This window comes from Apteryx mantelli, chromosome 4 (assembly GCF_036417845.1).
Source record: "Apteryx mantelli isolate bAptMan1 chromosome 4, bAptMan1.hap1, whole genome shotgun sequence".
Taxonomy (NCBI): domain Eukaryota; kingdom Metazoa; phylum Chordata; class Aves; order Apterygiformes; family Apterygidae; genus Apteryx; species Apteryx mantelli.
Genome location: NC_089981.1, coordinates 41828295 through 41846890, shown reverse-complemented (window position 1 = coordinate 41846890; position 18596 = coordinate 41828295).

Below are 18596 nucleotides of genomic sequence, written 5' to 3'. Positions count from 1 at the left end.
TTGATAAGAACATGATGTTTATATAAATCCTAAATACAAACAAGAGTATTCACACTTTCTAATAGTTATGAGGCAGTTAAAAAAATATATCAGAAATCCCAGGAGTTTTGGAAAGGTCAAATAGGAAGAGAGCATAGAACATACATCATGTATCATCTAAAAGCACCTAAAAGTTTAAGATGATCTAGTTTAAGCCAGTCTTTTCAGCTTCCCTAGTAAGTAGAGATCAATAAGTCTGGAGGTTGGGTCATTGAGTCATCCTATCTATATTTCTGCCCCCGCTGAAATTGGTTCTAATTTGCCTTTAGAATCAATTCTCCATTGATTTTAGAGGGAGTTTTGATGACCCACTTAGACAAGGTGCTTAACTTTTAGATGGATTATGTTTAGGAGTCAGGAATCGTTCCCGAAATGTTTGTGCTAATAATCTATTTCAAGTGTCCACATGGATAGCAAGGGATCCTAGGTGACTGTCTGATTGTCCCAAGTATGATCATTATTGATTTGTTGTTTTCACCCATCTCTAGGGCATGTAGTGCTAAGGAGTAAGTCAGAGTTCGCAACCACTATGTTTTCTACGGCTGAATTACTGCTCCTTTTCAGACATGTAACTGACAAGGAAAGGGCCATAATTTGTTGCTGATGATGATTGCCAGCAACAGGTTGTAATTCAGGTGATGTTTAAGTATGTTCAAGGACAAGTTATATTCAGAAAACCATAACTGAATCTTATTCTGAGCCACTTTCTGGAACGATGATGAATTTGACTTGTCCTTAGCCGTATTTTTAAGGTACCAATTGAAATATCTAATGCAACTTTTCACAGTGCAATCTACACGGTTTAAGTAGATTTTCCTGTACTAATATCTTATTGATTCACCAACGTATTAATAGATGATTTGTGTATACACTTTTAAACAGGCCAGTGGGATAGTTGATGGTATTTTCTGCCTGTGGCACATATACTTTGTAGGAAAATAAAATCTCCAGATATGTAGGCATGTATGTAGTCCGCATCGGATCTTTTATGGGTCCACATAGAACCAATATTTCATCGCTGACATAAAGCTTGCCAGCAATTTAACACTGGTTTCCAGACTTCTGATCCTACTTCTCTATTACGATCAAACTTCTTCTATTCTACTTCTCCAGCATGTTCCAGCCTCCTTCCAGGAGAAACTGGAAGTTTGTTAAAGTTTCTCCTCCTTTGCCTATTTTCCATTCACTCTTTCATTTTCACAAGTACACAATATCAAACACACCCATCAGAGGGTGTGCATGCATGTCTACAAAACACAGCAAGCATACTCCTGTCCCTAAATTTAAGGACTTTGTTGCCTCATTTGATTTTGAAGAGGCCTCAGCAAAGTTCTCTTGAAGGTACTATAAGATTAGAGCTATTTTTCAGTTCCCCAGCATTTGGAGAGTTAATCTGATACCCTTGAAGAAGTCTTTCATTTTCCTCCACTCACCACAGCTGAAGAAAAAGTAAGAATTTCATTTTTGTTGAAAGTTTCCAAGATGAGTTTCAGGCAAAGTGGGACAAATGAACACTCTGTTTGATTTGTTCTGCATCGCCCAGTCAAGATGACTCCTGTTCTTCCTAACAAAAAAGCTAAAGGAGTTTGACAATGTGGTTCGAAGATGCAAAGAATCCAGAGTTAGGTGTTCTTGCACTAGAATAACGATGTTGTGATCAGCAGTGCTGAACTAGTGTACGTTTTCTCTGCCAGTTCAGATTTGCTAAACACATATATGTAGTACCAGCAGATTTTGTGTGTTACATGCTCTCTGATGTAAACATAAAGTTAGTCTGAAAGCCTAATGTCAGCAGGAAATCCCTATTATGTGCCTGTGCTAATGAAACAAAAATGCAGTCATATCTCTCCACGTGATCTGAATCCTGCTGGGTGATACAGCAGGTAGAAATCTAGTATTAATAATTGTGAAGCCGTAGCCTGAAAGGATGCACATGGGAAAGTACTTTCTGAGAATATGAGATGTTGCTATCTCAAGCATCTTCTGCCTAATTTTGAACTAAAGGATAATGGAAAAATTTATAATGCAACGGAATAAGGAAAGAAGAATAACATAAAAATCTAATCTACTGCCAAGCACTCTCCAGAGCCACCGGCATCAAAACAAGAGTACCGTAGCATAATTGCTAGAATCTGTTTATCTTGTTAGTCATTCTGAGGTCAAATTCTATCCCTCTAACCTACCTAATATTACTAGATTTCTGCCATCTCTTAGTCTACCTCTTCCATCTCTTCTCAGGTGTGTAGGACCAAGGTTTAATAGCTTTCAGGCTAAGTACATGTTTTGATTTCAAGGCCTACAAGGCCTAAGAAAGTATCATTCTACCTTAAAAGCTGCGCTCGCTGAAGAATCATTGGACGGATGAATTCTGGAACAACGCACAGGGCTCAATATCACTTGCTTGAATATCAATAGCCAGAATGCCCTTGCAGCTTTTTTGCAGGCAGTTCTGATATCATTGCACTTGGGGCATGATGGATCAGAAGCACTTTTGGGAGCACTGAGTTCTTTATGACAGATAGCACTGCATGGAAAAGCACAAAATCTGCCTACACTTCACCAAAGAAACCTAAGAGACTCTTGGGTTTCCTGAGGTTAAAACAGTTTAAATTAGTTTTGAGCATTTTGCAGATTGTCACTTGTTCATCTCAATAGGGTGCAGATAAAGCTGGATGGCCATCTGTCCCTTGTTTCAGCTGCCAGCAATCAGTCACTTGGCAGGGCTAAAGCAAAAAACATCTCCATTATATTTAAAGACACACTGGACATTTTGCTGTGAGAATCCTGCCAGCAGTTCTGTATGTTAGGGAGCATCTGAGTAGAAGGAAAAAAGATGCAAAACTGAAAGTAGGTGGAGTGCTTGAGACTTAATTATGAGTCTAAGTAATAAATTGAAATAAATCTCGAAAAGCCTTTCAAGGATTTTAAAAGGTTAGTAAATCTATTAACAATGTATTTTTGCCCTTGCATTTTAAAAGTCAGGCCAAACATATAATTAGATCATCATTACATGAATGGGTTCTCCCACCTCATCCTCCAGTTAGACAGAAATGAAATGCAAAGACGTTTATCTTTAGAAATCCTCATCTTCTGAACCAGCCAACCCCATTTCCAGAATGAAGTGAGGTTAAGCCTGAACCAGATCAAAACACAACAAAACACCAGTAAAACTGATATTAATTTCTGATCTTTGTTTCCAACCCTGCAAAAGAAATAAACAAACAACTTCCTCCCCTACAAAAAGCCTCAAAACACTGCTGAATATTGATGAAAGTTCAGATAAGCACATGACCATCAGGACTTAATCCCAAAGAGCAGTGTTTGCCTGTACATCCAGTTAAAATTAAAGAGAATGGTATACCTCATTGCTCCTCTGAATTTCAAAACCTTGAATAAATTTGGATAACTGCACATAAATGAAAGATGCCCAACTCTATGTTAGTTTGCAACAAACACATAGCAAAGATACTCACAGTCTAGTGGACACTCAGCAGCAAGAGATATTCAGGGACCACTACACTGGATTATAGGCATTTCAATTTCCCTGGTCTTGAGTAAACTACAACAGCTTTTTCCTTGGCTTCCCCAAAGCATTTTCCAGGCAAATGCTGTGAGTGGCTCATTTACAAAAATGGCCCATTCAAGTATTATCCTGTTGCTTCTTCTGCAATAATCCAGCTATTTACATACCCCTTCCCCAAAGTTCCAGCCTAGTTTAAAACCCTTTCTCCGGGCACAGGTGGCAGCCGACAAGCACGGCACACTGTGTTAAGCAGTTCCAAACAAACTTGCCTTGTTAAAAGAGAAACACAGCCAAGACTTTTCCTAGCTTAAGTTACCTTATCATTCCTGGGTGTTTCTTAGGATTTAGTTAAAGTTCAGGTGAACTCCTCTTCACTCCTGGAAGTTACCGCTTTCTCAAACTGGTCTGATCAAGTCTGAAGGGAAAAAAAAAACAAAAAACCAAAAAACTTCTTTTGAAGGGACTGGGTAAATGATTCCTGCTTTTTTAAAGTTACAGCAACCTATATTACAGGCTTTCCCAGGCATGTGATCAGGGTTCCCATGAAGATGAACCACTGATTAGTGGCTAAAAGTAGTTACTTGAAGTAAACAGAATTCCTGCTTATCAGTTCAGCTCCTTAACTTATATGCTATCTTTCTCCCTTTTATGTTGTCTTCTATGAACACAGATATGTAGTGACCACCAGTGGTTAAGATTCATTTATCTATATTATCGATATACAAAACTGTCACCGAAATCGGGAGAAAAACTCCTTAACACCAATGTAGCACTAAGAAGCAGGCATTCTCTTTACTATGGCACCAGGTGCATGGGGGATAGCTCCACCCAACGTGCACACAGTATGTCTCATCATAACACAACAACTAAAATTAATAAAGATAAGAAAATCCCTAAATAAAAAGAATATTTTTTATTTCATTAAATAATTTTATTTAAAAAAATGTTTAGCAGAGCTTCCAGATGATATTTGTGGTTAAGAACATCAAAATAATTATGCCAGTTGATGGCCCTGAGGATAAGAGTTGAAGGTTTAGCAAGACTGTTGGGCAAGAGGTTTGAAGCCAGTTTTGATAAAATGGTGCATCGTTACTGTATAATAGATTCTGAGTAGAATCCTACTAGATGATTTAGGAATTTGGTGACAGAACCTGGAATTGTCAGCCAAGCTTAAATACACTGAAGCATAAATTAGCATTTGAAGGATGCTCAGGGGTTTTTTTGAGCAACAACTACATCAGTTAAAGCATCATCATTCTTAGTGGCTTGTAGGTAATCTCATCAAAAAAAGCAACTATTGTTTAGATAAGAGAAGAAAACTACATGCTGAGCCTTAAATTGTGAGATAGCATTGAAAAACTTAGTTTCCTGCAACCCGTAGTTTTAGCCAAGTTAAAAGATCTCTATTTCTAGGGTTTCTATCTGGCACCAATATAGATTACCTTATCAGACTGTAAACAAAAAATTATAATACTATGTGCCTTACTACCAGCATGGAATGGGCATTATTATCATTAGAGAGTCCATTTAAAAGAGGGTGGTGTAGACATTCTATTTTTAAACACCTTTAAACACCTTTAATAGTGAATACAAGCAATGAATTGGATATAGTGAGAACAAACAGAGCAACTAGCCTATAGCTCTTAAGATTCACCCAACACTACTTAAAAGCCTTGTAGTAAACAACAGTTTTGGTTTGTGTATTGCAGGCAGCAAGAATAAGATTAAGTGCTTGAATTGCAGATGTGATGTAAATAGCTTCAGCAGTTGGCATGAAGAGTTTAAATGATATTGTTTCAGATGTTACTTTGCAGACTTCAATTATTGAACTCTTTGGACAGAAAATAAAAAAACACAGCAGAGTCTGAATGGATTTTACGCAAGGATTCTTGGAATCAGTCAACATGCGAGAACTGAAGATTGAGAGCTTTGAAATAAGACTGAAAATGAGAACATTTTATGATTCCACCATAATTGGAATTTTAGCAAATTATCTTTTAAACAACCTAAAGGGGAAGAAAGTTCCTTATCTTGCCTATATGCCATCCACATTTGCGCAGTATTATTTTTATTTTATTACTATAAAAATGACAAGAGATGGAGTAAAAAAAGACTTCAGATTCTCCTCTGTGCTAGAATCCATTCTAGTGTGGCACTGTCAGTAAACTGATTATTGCTCTCTAGGATTTTTCAGCTAAACTGTATCAGTCACAGGAGATATTGCATATAAACTGGGGAGTATCAGAGCATCCTGCCCTCCAGTCACCCTTCTTGCCTGGCTGCTTAGCAATGTTTGTGCTGGGAGTGGATTGCGGGTAAATGCTTGGGTTGATTTGATAAGTAAACAGTCATAGCATTTACTGTGTGAATGAGTAACGTGGGCCAAATTCATGTTTTGTGTAATTCTGTTAGAATGGATCTGCTTACAGCAGGGATCAAAGCAGTTTGCTGTTGGATACGTATACACATGGTAGCAAACTACCATGTTACATTCATTCCATGAAGATGTGAAATAGAAAGAAATTCTAAGGCTAGTGAAAAAAGGTATTTGACCCATACCTGTCATTCAGTACTTGAAAAGGTCTGGTAAAAAGGTCTGGTGCTCACATTAGGACTATTTTGGACAAGTGTAGCTGTTTTCCCATTTCTTTTTGCCCTTTTTTTCTTCATAAGCACAACATCAATTTCTTTCTCCAGACAACAGAGGAGAAACCCTTCATTACAGACACCATCATAAAACTGCTTTCTTTGTATGCTCTTCATCTGGTTTACCTGTTATCAGCTAATTTTGGCATTGGACACAAGCTAGTCAAAGTGCAAAATGTAAAGTAGAATGTTAAAAAGCAAGCAACCCTCCTTTAAATTTGAGTCTAGTGAACTAAGTAATCGATGTACATTTTGACACACTCAAGACTATTCTCATACTATAAGCTTTCTATCATATACACATGGGAAATATTGTTGCAACACTGTATCAACAGTGTAGCAAATATCAATGTGAGACCTTATAGGAGCAGAAGGTGAATTTATTTAAAATAAAAACTGAAACAAAACAGGTTTCCGTCGTTCACACTCACGCTCTCAAAGCCTCATACTCACAAATGCCAGAAGGTGTGTGGTGTCCATGAAGTCTGTGCTGCCACCAGGCACCTGAGCAATGCTGCTCGAGCTGTCTGACAGTGGTCAGGCTCTGTTACGCTTGTGTCCCGAGGAAAGGTCCAGGGTCTCCTGCAGTGGCATGGAGGACAAGGAACACCAGTTGTCAAGTCCTCATCACACCTCCTGGTCACTTCTTCCTTCAGTGACCATGCACGGGTTTTGGATATGGCTTTTTGTACCATTCTGGAGCTGACAGTGGTCAGTGTCTCCATCCTGTCTCAACACCATGAGACAGCAGGAGTCACTCCTGTTGTTCGTCTCCAGATTTGAGTGTCTTGCAAAACCTCAGATAGACATGCTGGGGTCTTGATGGCCGGTTAATTTGGTGCCATTAACCTATGCCACTCTGAGAGCCCTTTCCCTGCTGTCTACTCCTTTTCGTGCCTACACACCCAGGCATGATATTGTTTCAGATGTTACGTCACAACGTTAATTACTGAACTTTTTGCACAGCAAAAATATCACAGCACAGTTTGAACGAGTTATGCACAAGGTTCCCGTTGACTCACCATTCACACCACTCTCAACCTTTCTATTACAATTGTCTATTTATATGCCTTTACTATTTTTAGAAGTCCATAATTGTTTATTTACTGAATTATTGTAAATTTTTGGAATATACCCTCATGACAGTGCTCTGTGGCCATTATTACCTAGCAACATGACCTCTGGTTGCTTCTGTATTTAGCTTAGTCCCAAACCTGTTGGAATCACAGAAAGACTCTCATATAATTAAAGACTGGATCGGATTCCCACTTACTTGTGAAGAGCTATCACTCATTACCCATTTCGGATGAACTGGATGACTGATCAGTGTCATAGACGAGAAACATTCCATAACCCATAAATAGATCCCTCGAATTATTGTCTAGCCTCTTATCTTAAATTTAGAAATACTTTGCTACTTGCATCTCATATAAGCTTAATTTAATTTAAAATAAATCAAGAGAAACCCACAAGTATCCGGTTTCTTTCCCTCCTGAGTTGCTGGTCTACTGTAGCTTAAAGAAATCAATTCTGTACTTGTGTCCTTTTAGCTCATCCATCATTCATTTCCAGTTTAGAATTGGCATCTTTTTTCGCTAGTTGACTATTCTGAGGGTGATGTACAGGAGGACAGAGAGAGGAGACAGGCTGATTTTCATAAGCTATAACACTGAGAGTTGGGAATAAATTGTTTTGTTTCTGTAATAAACAGCTGAAGGCAAACTGACATGGGAGAAATAAAGTGTATACAACTTCAAAGATTGTTCTTCAGAGTTTGTTTTTGACAAGAGATAAAGAAAGAGGAATAAGAGAGAAAGAGGAAGAGGGGATTTATCTCAATGTGGAAAACACAGAAGCACCAAATTTTCCATTGGTGTAACTGGACTCTACTGAGTTTCAGTTGATCTCTGTCCACTTATACTAGCAAAGTTTCAGACTCACAAAATACATTCAGGCTTTGTTTATTGTGCTTTAAATTCATCAGACTAGATGCAGCATACAGTCTACGTCAGGCAAAGTTAATAGTGATAAAAAGTCTGAAGAAACCTTACATAGCAGTAATCAGCCATAAGCTCTCTTTATACCAGAGGCTGTGAAGGAGAAAGGACTACTAGGGTGCTAGTGCTGCCTGAGAAAGTATTGTCTGCTGACTGGGAATGAAAAAAGGCCAAGATCTCAACTAATTCAAATTAGTTTCCCAAATTCCTTCTCAGCTTTTCTGTATGTCTGATCTGCCAGCTTAAAGTTTTTCTACCATTCCCAATCCTCTGGATCTGGTTTAGTAACTTAAGTGCAATGCAACTTTAGTTAGTATGGTCATTAAATCATTTTCAAATTTATGCTAATATGCTCATTAGAGATAGTTGAAAATTTCTGTTGAAACAATTTGGGCCTGAAAAATACTGTTTTTACAAATTTTAATAACAATACATTCATATATATTTTCATATATATATCAATGTTTTCTAGTGTATAAAATAATCCTGAAACAATTTAATTTTCTGAGAAGTGAAATTGGTTTTTTTCTTCCATTTTTTTTACGTGATTCACGTGTCAGAAGTGTATATGTGTATCAGCAGCTTTTTTTTAGCATTACAAATGGCTTTCTGAACAGGTGAGAGCAGTAGAAGGCTGACAGTTAATGGGTATTAAGGTTATGCAACTCCTTCCTGGAAAACACCACACTCTTTACCAAAGGAAATTCTTGTTTAAAATATGAATTTCATAGGGAGCCAACTGTAATCATTTTCAAACCTTTTACTGAGTCATCCAAAATTAGTTTGTCTTTTACCCATTCTTATTGCTTTCTCATTCATTCATTAGAGTTTTATAGAAATTGCAAATAAACTGTGAGAAGAAAGGGATAAGAGATGGGGTTTTGGCCACCTTCAGCATTCTGTTTATAGTTACCTCTCCAGAAAGAGAAGTAATTTTTGATAGGATGGATATTCCTTTTTTCCTTCCCTCCATCTTCTTGCCTACTAAAAAAAAAGCTATGTGAAGATCCACTACTTCATAGAAAATCACTCTGCAATAAAAAGTACCCATTATAGAGTGTCAATGGATGTGGTAACACGCATAATTTACCTCGGGGGAGTATGTAATTAGAAAATTAACCTTTGCATTTCTCTCCTTAATCAGCTGCAACAAATGACTAGAGAATAACACACTAGCAGCTGCATTTACTGTATTTAGATGTTATTATCAAGAAATTGACTATGTCTGAATTTGGGAAAGAAGAGACTAGAGCCTGTATCTGTGAAAAGTACAGTGGTTTAGATGGCATGATTGTTCTGTGTGTGTTTTTGGCTTTTTTTTTTTTCCCTCCTCTTTTCTTTCTGCCAAAGATCCATTACCTACCCCAGGTATCCTAAAGACATGTCAGAACATCTCAGCTTTTCCACAGCTTTCAGGAACAAGTCTTTGCCTTGTACCGTATCTTTCTACCATGGTGATCTCTGCTTTAGAAAGCCTTAGAGAAAAAGGGCTATTTAGCACCAATTGTAGTGATTTTTTTTTTTAATGAGATGAGTATTTTTCTATTAAGAAATGGATAGACACCAATTTCATTATGAAAGAACTGCCTACAAGTAATAATGAATTTTAATCACCATGAACTTTATCTGAAATGATTCACATAGCAGAAGTAAGACTCCATATCTGACTAGCAATATCCGGCATATTTTTGTTCCTGCATTGTTAGCCATACAAAACCTCATGTCTGTGGCGGTCTCAGAGGAACTTAGGATGGTGGCAGGAGATGTAAAATGCCAGTAGTGCAAGCCTCACTGAGAGGGTGTGTTATCATCTGTCAGAAATGACAAGAGGCATGAGAGGACTTTCTCCCTTTTTCCAAGTACTGAACCAGGGTGGTTTCTGTCATTCTGAAGAACATTATTTTCCTTCAACAGGAAACGTACATATTAATTTTCACAAGAAATTTGATACAGTCTCACCACTGAGTGGAAAAAGTCAGTGACAAGCAGCAAATGGGCTCTGCAGAATAAAGACATTTTCTGGATGTTCTAGGGACCACAGTATTACTAGGTCTGAGATTATTCCATGCCCCTCACAGTAAATAAAATTTGAAGAATCAGGAAAAATGCTTTTTTCTGTTGCTCTTCAGAATAACTAATGTCTCACCAGTGAACGCTGAACATCCTTCTTTAGCAGGAAAATTTAGAAGATACCAACTTGCCAAACCTAGAAGCTGCACCTCTCTTCATAGGTCAGGTAATCATGGACAAATCATTTGTCCTCTCTGAGCCTCAATTTCCCTGTCTATAACATAAGGATAATTACAGTCCCTTATCTCACAGGGGTGTTGATTGACTGAATATATTAATGTTTATAAAATATGCTGTTATAATGGGCATCTGCATCATAGTCATCTTAGAAACCATACATAAATTGTGCTTCTATAGACAATTGGTATTCAAGGCCTGAAAGGCTGCTGCCAAGATAAGAAATGTCATATGCAGCATTAAAACCTCATATTCATTATATTCAGATTAGACCCAATCAACTCCTACTGGCATATTTCCTTCAGAAATAAGATGGATCTGTTGACAGTTTTCCAAGATCACTCTACCTGTCTCTTGCTCAATCTTTTGTTACCATACAACATTTCTCCTGTAAAATCTTGTTCAGCGAGTGACTGTCCTAAATACAGCAGGGGGAAGATATACAACCATAAATTCTATCTATGGTTGTGTACTGGCATATTTCCTTGTTCTGCTATTAAATTAAAATCAAACATGACTAGAAGATGGATATGGCAAAGAGAAATTCACAGTGAAGCACATAATATCTAGACTCAGGTGTTTAAATACAATCAGTGCCTTCATATGTGGAAAGTAAGGCTGGTGGGAATAACACATTATGTAAAACAAATTTATGAATATAATACATAATGAATATTTTATAAGAAATATTGAAATGGTAGGATAATTTAGGAACATAAGCTTAAAACTTTAGAAAGTGTGTCATTTAAACAGGGTATTTTTAAATTTTTTTCAGAGTAGCTGAGTATTAACTTTTAAGATAAATAAGAATATCGACTCTACTGTTTGTTCAAAATTCAGAACATTCTAATATAAGTAATATTTAAGCAAGAGGTAATATAGGGAATATTTTCTCCTCTGTCTTCAAGCCTGCAAAAGAGTTTTTTTGATTGCTATGTCTTAAAATTCGTGGTTTTTTTTTTTTTAATGTAACAACAATAACAACACATAAGACAGTTCAGCCTTTCTGGGGTGACATTTGACCCAGGGAGGTGACTCCCTCACCTATCTGAAAAACTGTTAGTCTTGTCTGCCTAGTAGTGTGCCACAAACACTGTAGGCTAAATTATCAAGTACAAAAATCCCATACTACCACAGTCAAATGCCTTCTAACATAGGAACCAGCTATATTGTTTTTGAGCTAACCTGTGGTTTGCTGATGAGATTAAAATTATAACACAGAAGAAAGAGGTCATTTTCTCCTTAACATTTCACCTTCACTGAAATATATGAGGTAGCTATAAATAAAACAGTTTAGATTTAGTCTAGACTTACTAGCTGTTCCTCAATAGCTATGTTTTATACAACTTTATCAGGACACAATTTAATTAAAATTAGGTCTTATGTGTTCATTGATGATTTTTTATTATCTCTGTATAAATAACACAGAAAAATAAAAGCAGTAATCTTTCTGTGCAAACATGAGACATATCCCACTAGAATACAGCAATTTAACATAGATCAAGATTTTTTTTTTGTCTACTTGACACGCCATTCCCTAAATATAATGACAGGCCTAAAATAAATCTATTCAGTTTGCTTGCAGAATGCTTAAACCCTCCCCCGCCCCAGATACTTAAAATAAATTGTTAGCATTGTATTCAGGGATGTTCAACTTTCTTCCCCAAGAGGAGAGGAATAGTGGCAAAAATTTTGCTTAAAAATTGCTCTTCTGGACTGTATTTTGTAATCTTCATGGCTTATTATGAATTCTGACATTTTGCATCAATGGGCTACAGACAAGCCATCTTATTTAAAATGCTTTGGGTGAAAATGGAGCTTCTGGAATTTGTTTTAGTATGTTGCACTGATATATATTCTTGAACTTAAGCAGGTGCTTGAATTCAACTGTAATTATGAAAGCACTTAACTAGACACTGGCCTGTTTTGTTTTACAATTGCATAACAGAATATTAGCTGCATCATATTATTTTGAGAAAACTACAATGGGCCCAGTCCATTTCTTATATAACTTAAAGGTCATCCCTGATAAGAATTGGTTTCTGCAAGGTATTAGAAAAATATAATAGTAAGTCCTATTCTTCAGTACCTAAACAATAGAAATGTCTCCACTGAGACTTGTATTGTAAATTCAGTTTTTATAAAACTAACCTAATCAACATCAAAATCTGCTTCATCAAGACATCATGCTGAATATTCACGATAGCTGATAACTTATTTAGCAGCTTGTTAACAAACAAGATGAGTGCTGATTATTAGTACTACCTAATTAAAGTATGGAATAAGAATACAGCTCATGTACAAGAAAAATATTTTTAATCTGTTAATATTGTGTACAACAAGTTTCCCATCATATTATCAAAGTGCTAGCCTCTTTTACTAGCAGGAAGATAAATAACTTGAAAGATAATAGATGAATTTTAAACATTTTCAAAGTTCAGATAAGACCTTCAGCTTGTGATACCTTCATTAAGTTTATTCTGACTTATTCTCTTCTCAAAGCTAACTGAGAAATTGCTGAAAACGAGACATATCATAGCATATTCATTTCAGTCCTCTCCGGAACAAAGGACTGCGATATTGATGTAAAAAAAATGACAGAAGAGCATTAGTTAGAGTTGAAAAGACTCCTAAAAGTTTAAAGTTTTAATGTATCTGAACTAATTCATCTAGTTATGATTAACCATTTCATCAAACCTAGATATATTTATTTTTAATTTAATGCTTTTGCAGCAGCTGCAAAAATATTAAAGGTCCTAGAAAGCTTAGTGTAAAGAATAGGCTCATAGGGCAAAAGAAATATAAATGCAATCTAGTTAACAGTGTATTTGCAAAGGGAGGTCCTTGTGAGAGAATATTTTCTTTAGCCTGTTCTATGACACTATGCAAAGGGAGCAAGGTGGTTTTTTAACACTGTTATGAGTCAAAAAACAAATATTAAAATTGACTAAATTGACTTCTACAGACCAAGAAGATAAAATATACGCCATAATTCTACTTTTATTAATATCCAATATTACTAATACTATAGCAATGATTGTTAGTGGACCACCAAATAAGGCAGATGACCTGTAAAAGGTCTGGACACAGAAACTCATTTTTGTCAAATTAACCAGCGCACATGACTTGAAGTTTATTCTGGCTAAAAGGTGGCACATGATACCTGATCCACTAAAAAGTTATAGCAGTGCAAACATATGATGGCATAAATTATCTGGTATAAATCCTGTTAGAACAAAACCAACTTGTCAAGAAATTTTTTTTTTTTTTTTTTTACAAAATTTGAAATTCAAGTTCAGCAGTCCTTTGCAACAGCTCTATGAATTATAGCGCCCTCCATATGGGGTGGGTATACCATACCACCCTCTCCCTGCCTTTGTGCCACCCCAAGTGCATGTTCTTTCAGGGATCCCAGTTAGCCATCCCTGAAATTAGCTCATGCAGGAAGTGGCTGCGTAATGATATCCCAATATTGTCCATGAGGATACTGTCTCAATGCTAAGAACTTGCAGGAGAAATATTTAGAACGTGCAATACAGACTGGAAAGAATGAGCAAGAGAAACAAGAGAGACAGGAGCATTAACTTTAAACGATGTATATTATGCGGTGACTTGCAGGTGACTGAAAACTGAGATTAAATATGGTTTGGTGGCAAATGCTAAGCCAGCAAGACAGTTTTGATCTGTTCAGTATCATCACAACCCTGAGCCAAAGGGGAATTAATCATCAAGAAAATCTGAAAGTATTCTTACCATCTTTTAATTTTATTCCTATTTGCATAGCATATTTGCATATTTTGTCTTGCACAGTATGGCTTTAGAACACTGAATCCAAACTTTTTGGCAAAAATCCTCCTTTTTTATGGAACCATATATGAGTTCTTTAAATTCTAAGCATTTCTAAATCAACTTTGACGGATGGGAAAGGGAGGAGGTTAAGTCTGTCTCTTCGTTAAGGACATGCAGACCATTTCTGTTGTGAATCTCTTTTTGGAAATGCTAATGCTCCAATGAGCTTATAAGCCAGAATGCTTCCAGGCACTTTGCGTAGGATCCATCTTGGTGAACATCAGAAAACTAAAAGTTGTCACCTGAGCTAGTCATCTAGTCTTCCTTTATAGTCAATGGAGAGAAATAAACATCTTCAGGGAATGATTCATCTCAGTGAAGATGAGCATCTAAGACAGCTTAGACAAATCATCTGCCTACAATGTCTAGCTCTCACAATAAAGAGAGTTTACTTAGCTACTCAACTAGCTTAGATTGAAACAATCTTTCAGACGTTTGAAATTAGATGAGATAAATCCCATGTTTTATGCCTGTTTGGAACCAAAGAGAAGAGAAAAATAGCAGTAGTCTACAAGATTAAATTGTTCCAGGCATAAGTTAACCAAATACTTAACAAATATTTTCAAAATCTCTTTCAGATTCATATTTTATATCCTTGACTCCTGAACAGAAATACGCTATTAAGGTATTTTTCTGTACTGTAAAGGTATTTTTCTTAATCCTCATTTGTTGAAAGATCTTGAGACATTTAAAGTTGTACTGAAGTGTAAGATCATTTTTTTTTACAGGAATTAAAATGATCTCTTCATCATTTTAAAGGAGGTAAGCACAGATTTCTGACAAACAGAGTAGTTATGGGGAAGGACGTGGGGTAATGTAGTAAGGTTATTGTGATACAAATTACCAAATCATAAAACAAGAGAAAGAAATCACAATAAAACCTTATCACTTTATGAATCCATGTGCTTTTACTATAGCAAAGATAATCACCATGGTAAAACCTTTCGAGACATACCAAAGTCTGAATAAGTCTTAGAAGATAAATTAGGGAAGTAAAATCCCATTACTATGGGTAATACAATGCAGATCACCATGTCAGGAGGGCTGAATTAATTAGAAAAGAAGTTGGGATTTGCTAAAGCTTAAGCAGTTAAATATTGGAAATTGATGTGTAAAACATCATCAGCAATGGTAAACCCAATGGCATTTCATGTTAAGTTTTTATTTAAATATCCTCATAGTAGCAAAAACATTTCTTTCACTGTATAGATGACATAGTGAAAGCAATTATCTATTTTACTCAGTTAATATTTTCTGCATTCACATTATGTGATATAAAGATCCACTCTATTCAATATATAGGTGATAATGACCCATTCTTCAATGGTATCTAAGTATTATCTGAACATTGCAGGCATCGTAACTGAGTTTGTGATTTCAGGTGGCTTTGGTTTCGCCAACAGAATCTGTGCTGTAACTAATGTAAAAAGTTAGTAGTACCCAGAAATCAGCGAGACAAATCCATGCAAATTTTTATATGACATTTGAAAAAAATCCCCATAGAAACAGAATGTCATATGATCAGTAGCTAAGCTGTTTGCTTGTGGAATAGGGAACAAAAATACGGCTTGAATTACTGAAGTCTTTGAAACTCCATAAATACTTTCTGCATGTGCCACAGAGTATTCATATAATTGCTATCATTGAGAGATACCAGGAAGCTATATTCTTCAGCTCCTCTTCTATAACCTCCCATATATTATTCATTTCCAGACTAAGGGTAAATACTTCCCAGTAGAAATATTTAGAGTATAACTGCCATAAGATACGTGGGAAAGCGTAGCAAGCATACCAGGCTTGTGGACCCTGGATGCTTGTGCTCAGAGAAGCTGCATGGTTCAACACAAAGGGAAAGTAAGTGCACAGATTCCACTGCCCCTAATCGCTGACTTGCTGTGCAAGTAGGTCAAGCCTCTGTTCTGCAATGCCCTCATTTGTAAAATATGACTTTTGAGCACTCCGAGAGTTGAAAGTGAAAACTGTTCTGCAACAAATTCTTACTATTTAAAAAAGTGGAAATGATAGGAAAAGGAAGCACTTCTGGTTGTTTGTGCATATTTTATGGTATTTGCATGTTTCACAAAGAACATCTTTTTAATCCAAGATGCTGGTTAAATTTCTGGGTGGATTAATTATGAAACTTGTTTATTTACAGTTTTTGTAGAATCAGACTGAGCAGTTGCTTTCATTTGCTGTAACAAATTGTGTAAAAAATAGAGGCAGAGAAGGCCACATTTTTGAATTAGTTAAAATTATATTTCTTTAAGATTGATTTATTCTGCCAAAGAATATATAGTGGAACAGCTCTGCAGGATCCATTTAGCCTAGTATGTTGTTTCTGAAAACAGCTAGTCATGAATTCCTAGGGAAGGAGCATCAGAATAGAGAAATTTATAAAGTGATACTTCCTTGGCATATTTTCTCAGATTCCAGCAATTTGCAGTTTAACAACTTTTTATGTTAAAATTGTATCTTCAACTTTATGTTTAATAGCTCCTGATGGACATTTTTTTCATTTGTTAGTCTAATCATTTTGTTTTTCTAAACTGTCAAAAAGTAGTAATTATAAAATAGTGCTGATTTTCTCTTTTGATTTTTGACTGTGTTTTTTAAATTACCTGATAGTCCAGGCATTACTTCAGTGTCCATTATCTTCATTCAATGAATCTTAACACTGCAGAGTATATTTTGTCAATGCCCATAACCAGTCGGGCATTACAGATCACTTTAGAATTAACACGAAGACCAGTTATCTGGCCTTGCACCATAAACAGTCACTGCCTCACAAAAACAAGTGCCAAGATACAGCAGATATAAGTACTGGGTTTTAGGAAATATTGATCTAACACATTACTTGGATTTCAATTTGGACCTCAGATATGACAAAAAACATTCACAGATGAAGTTTCATTTTTGCTTTGGCTCTAGGTCTATAAGATTTAGCCATGGAAGGTAGCTCACTAATATAAGCAGGTGCCTCTGTTGCTGTCTTTATTTCACATTGGAAGGGGATTCCTCAATGATGTGAAATGTTTTGAGATCCTAATGTTGAAAATCACTGTGCAAGTGTCTCAACGCTTACGGTCCCATTCAGAAAGGTAGAGAACACTTTCTGCTTTGGTCTCTGCTCTTCAAACAAAAAGCATATGCAGAGCAATAAGCTCTATCAGAACCTATGTCAAGGAGCAAGAATTGCAAGCCTCCCCTGGAGAAACTCCTGAAATCACTGGAGAGTACGGACCGATACTTTCATTGTTTTCACTGCAGTTACTTTCTACCTCCAATGTTCTTCTCCTAACCTTGTATCTCATTTTCATTCAGGATCAAAAATGAAAGGGAGAAAAAAAAAGAAAGCATCATTTTAAGTTCTAAAAATAAATCATCTATTACTTTAATGTAAAAAATAATGGCTACATCAGCTGGCCATGGATTCTGCCAGCGCCTGGCCCTAGAGCCTCCCTCCACTGCAGAGAACAGGCCTCTGACCACAATTTGTACACCCTGCAGGCAATCTGCAGAACAGCCCTGAACAGATGCAGGGAATGAGGGTGGTAAAGCAATGAATGAGGGTCTAATGATTAGCACATCAGGTCTTCCTCATAAATGGCTAGCATATTGATTGGTGGTTCTATCAATTAGTATGTTTATTTTGGCTTCTTGTGAGGCTAAAGATAACCAGCAGATTGTCACTGGTAGAGAAGATTGTGTGTATTAATTTAGATACACACATACAATTCTGGAAGTTAATTTACAGAACACAAAAAAATCTGTAATTTCTTGTGGTGAGTTCTAACAAACTGTAGTTCAGGGAATCAATGGAAACCTCATTGGCTGAGATTTGTGAGGCTCAGCTGGAAAAGATTTTGGAACGTATCATTTGTCAAGGCTGCCTTTCCATCTCTAACATTCCAGTTCTGTGATACATAGCTTTATTGAAAGAAAGCAGAGATTAAGATTTCAGTCCAGCTTTGTCAGCATAGAGAAGCTATGCGTTCAAGAAAATATCTACATACAGCTATATGCAGAACTGGGTGCTTCTCTACAGAAGATAGAGAAAGCAGAAATGCCAAAAGATTATTAGTGTAAATGATACAGTTCTTTCCAGAAAGTTTATCAGCATAAGTAGTAGCATATATTACAGAATAAAATATAGTACTGACAAAAATCAAATCCAAACCTACTTTTATTTCCAAATAGCACTTGTGAAAATACTGTAGCTGACAATTTATCCCTCATTTTTCCATTATGTCTTTCCATTTCTCTAATTATGTATGATTAATTTTTCCAGAAATCAA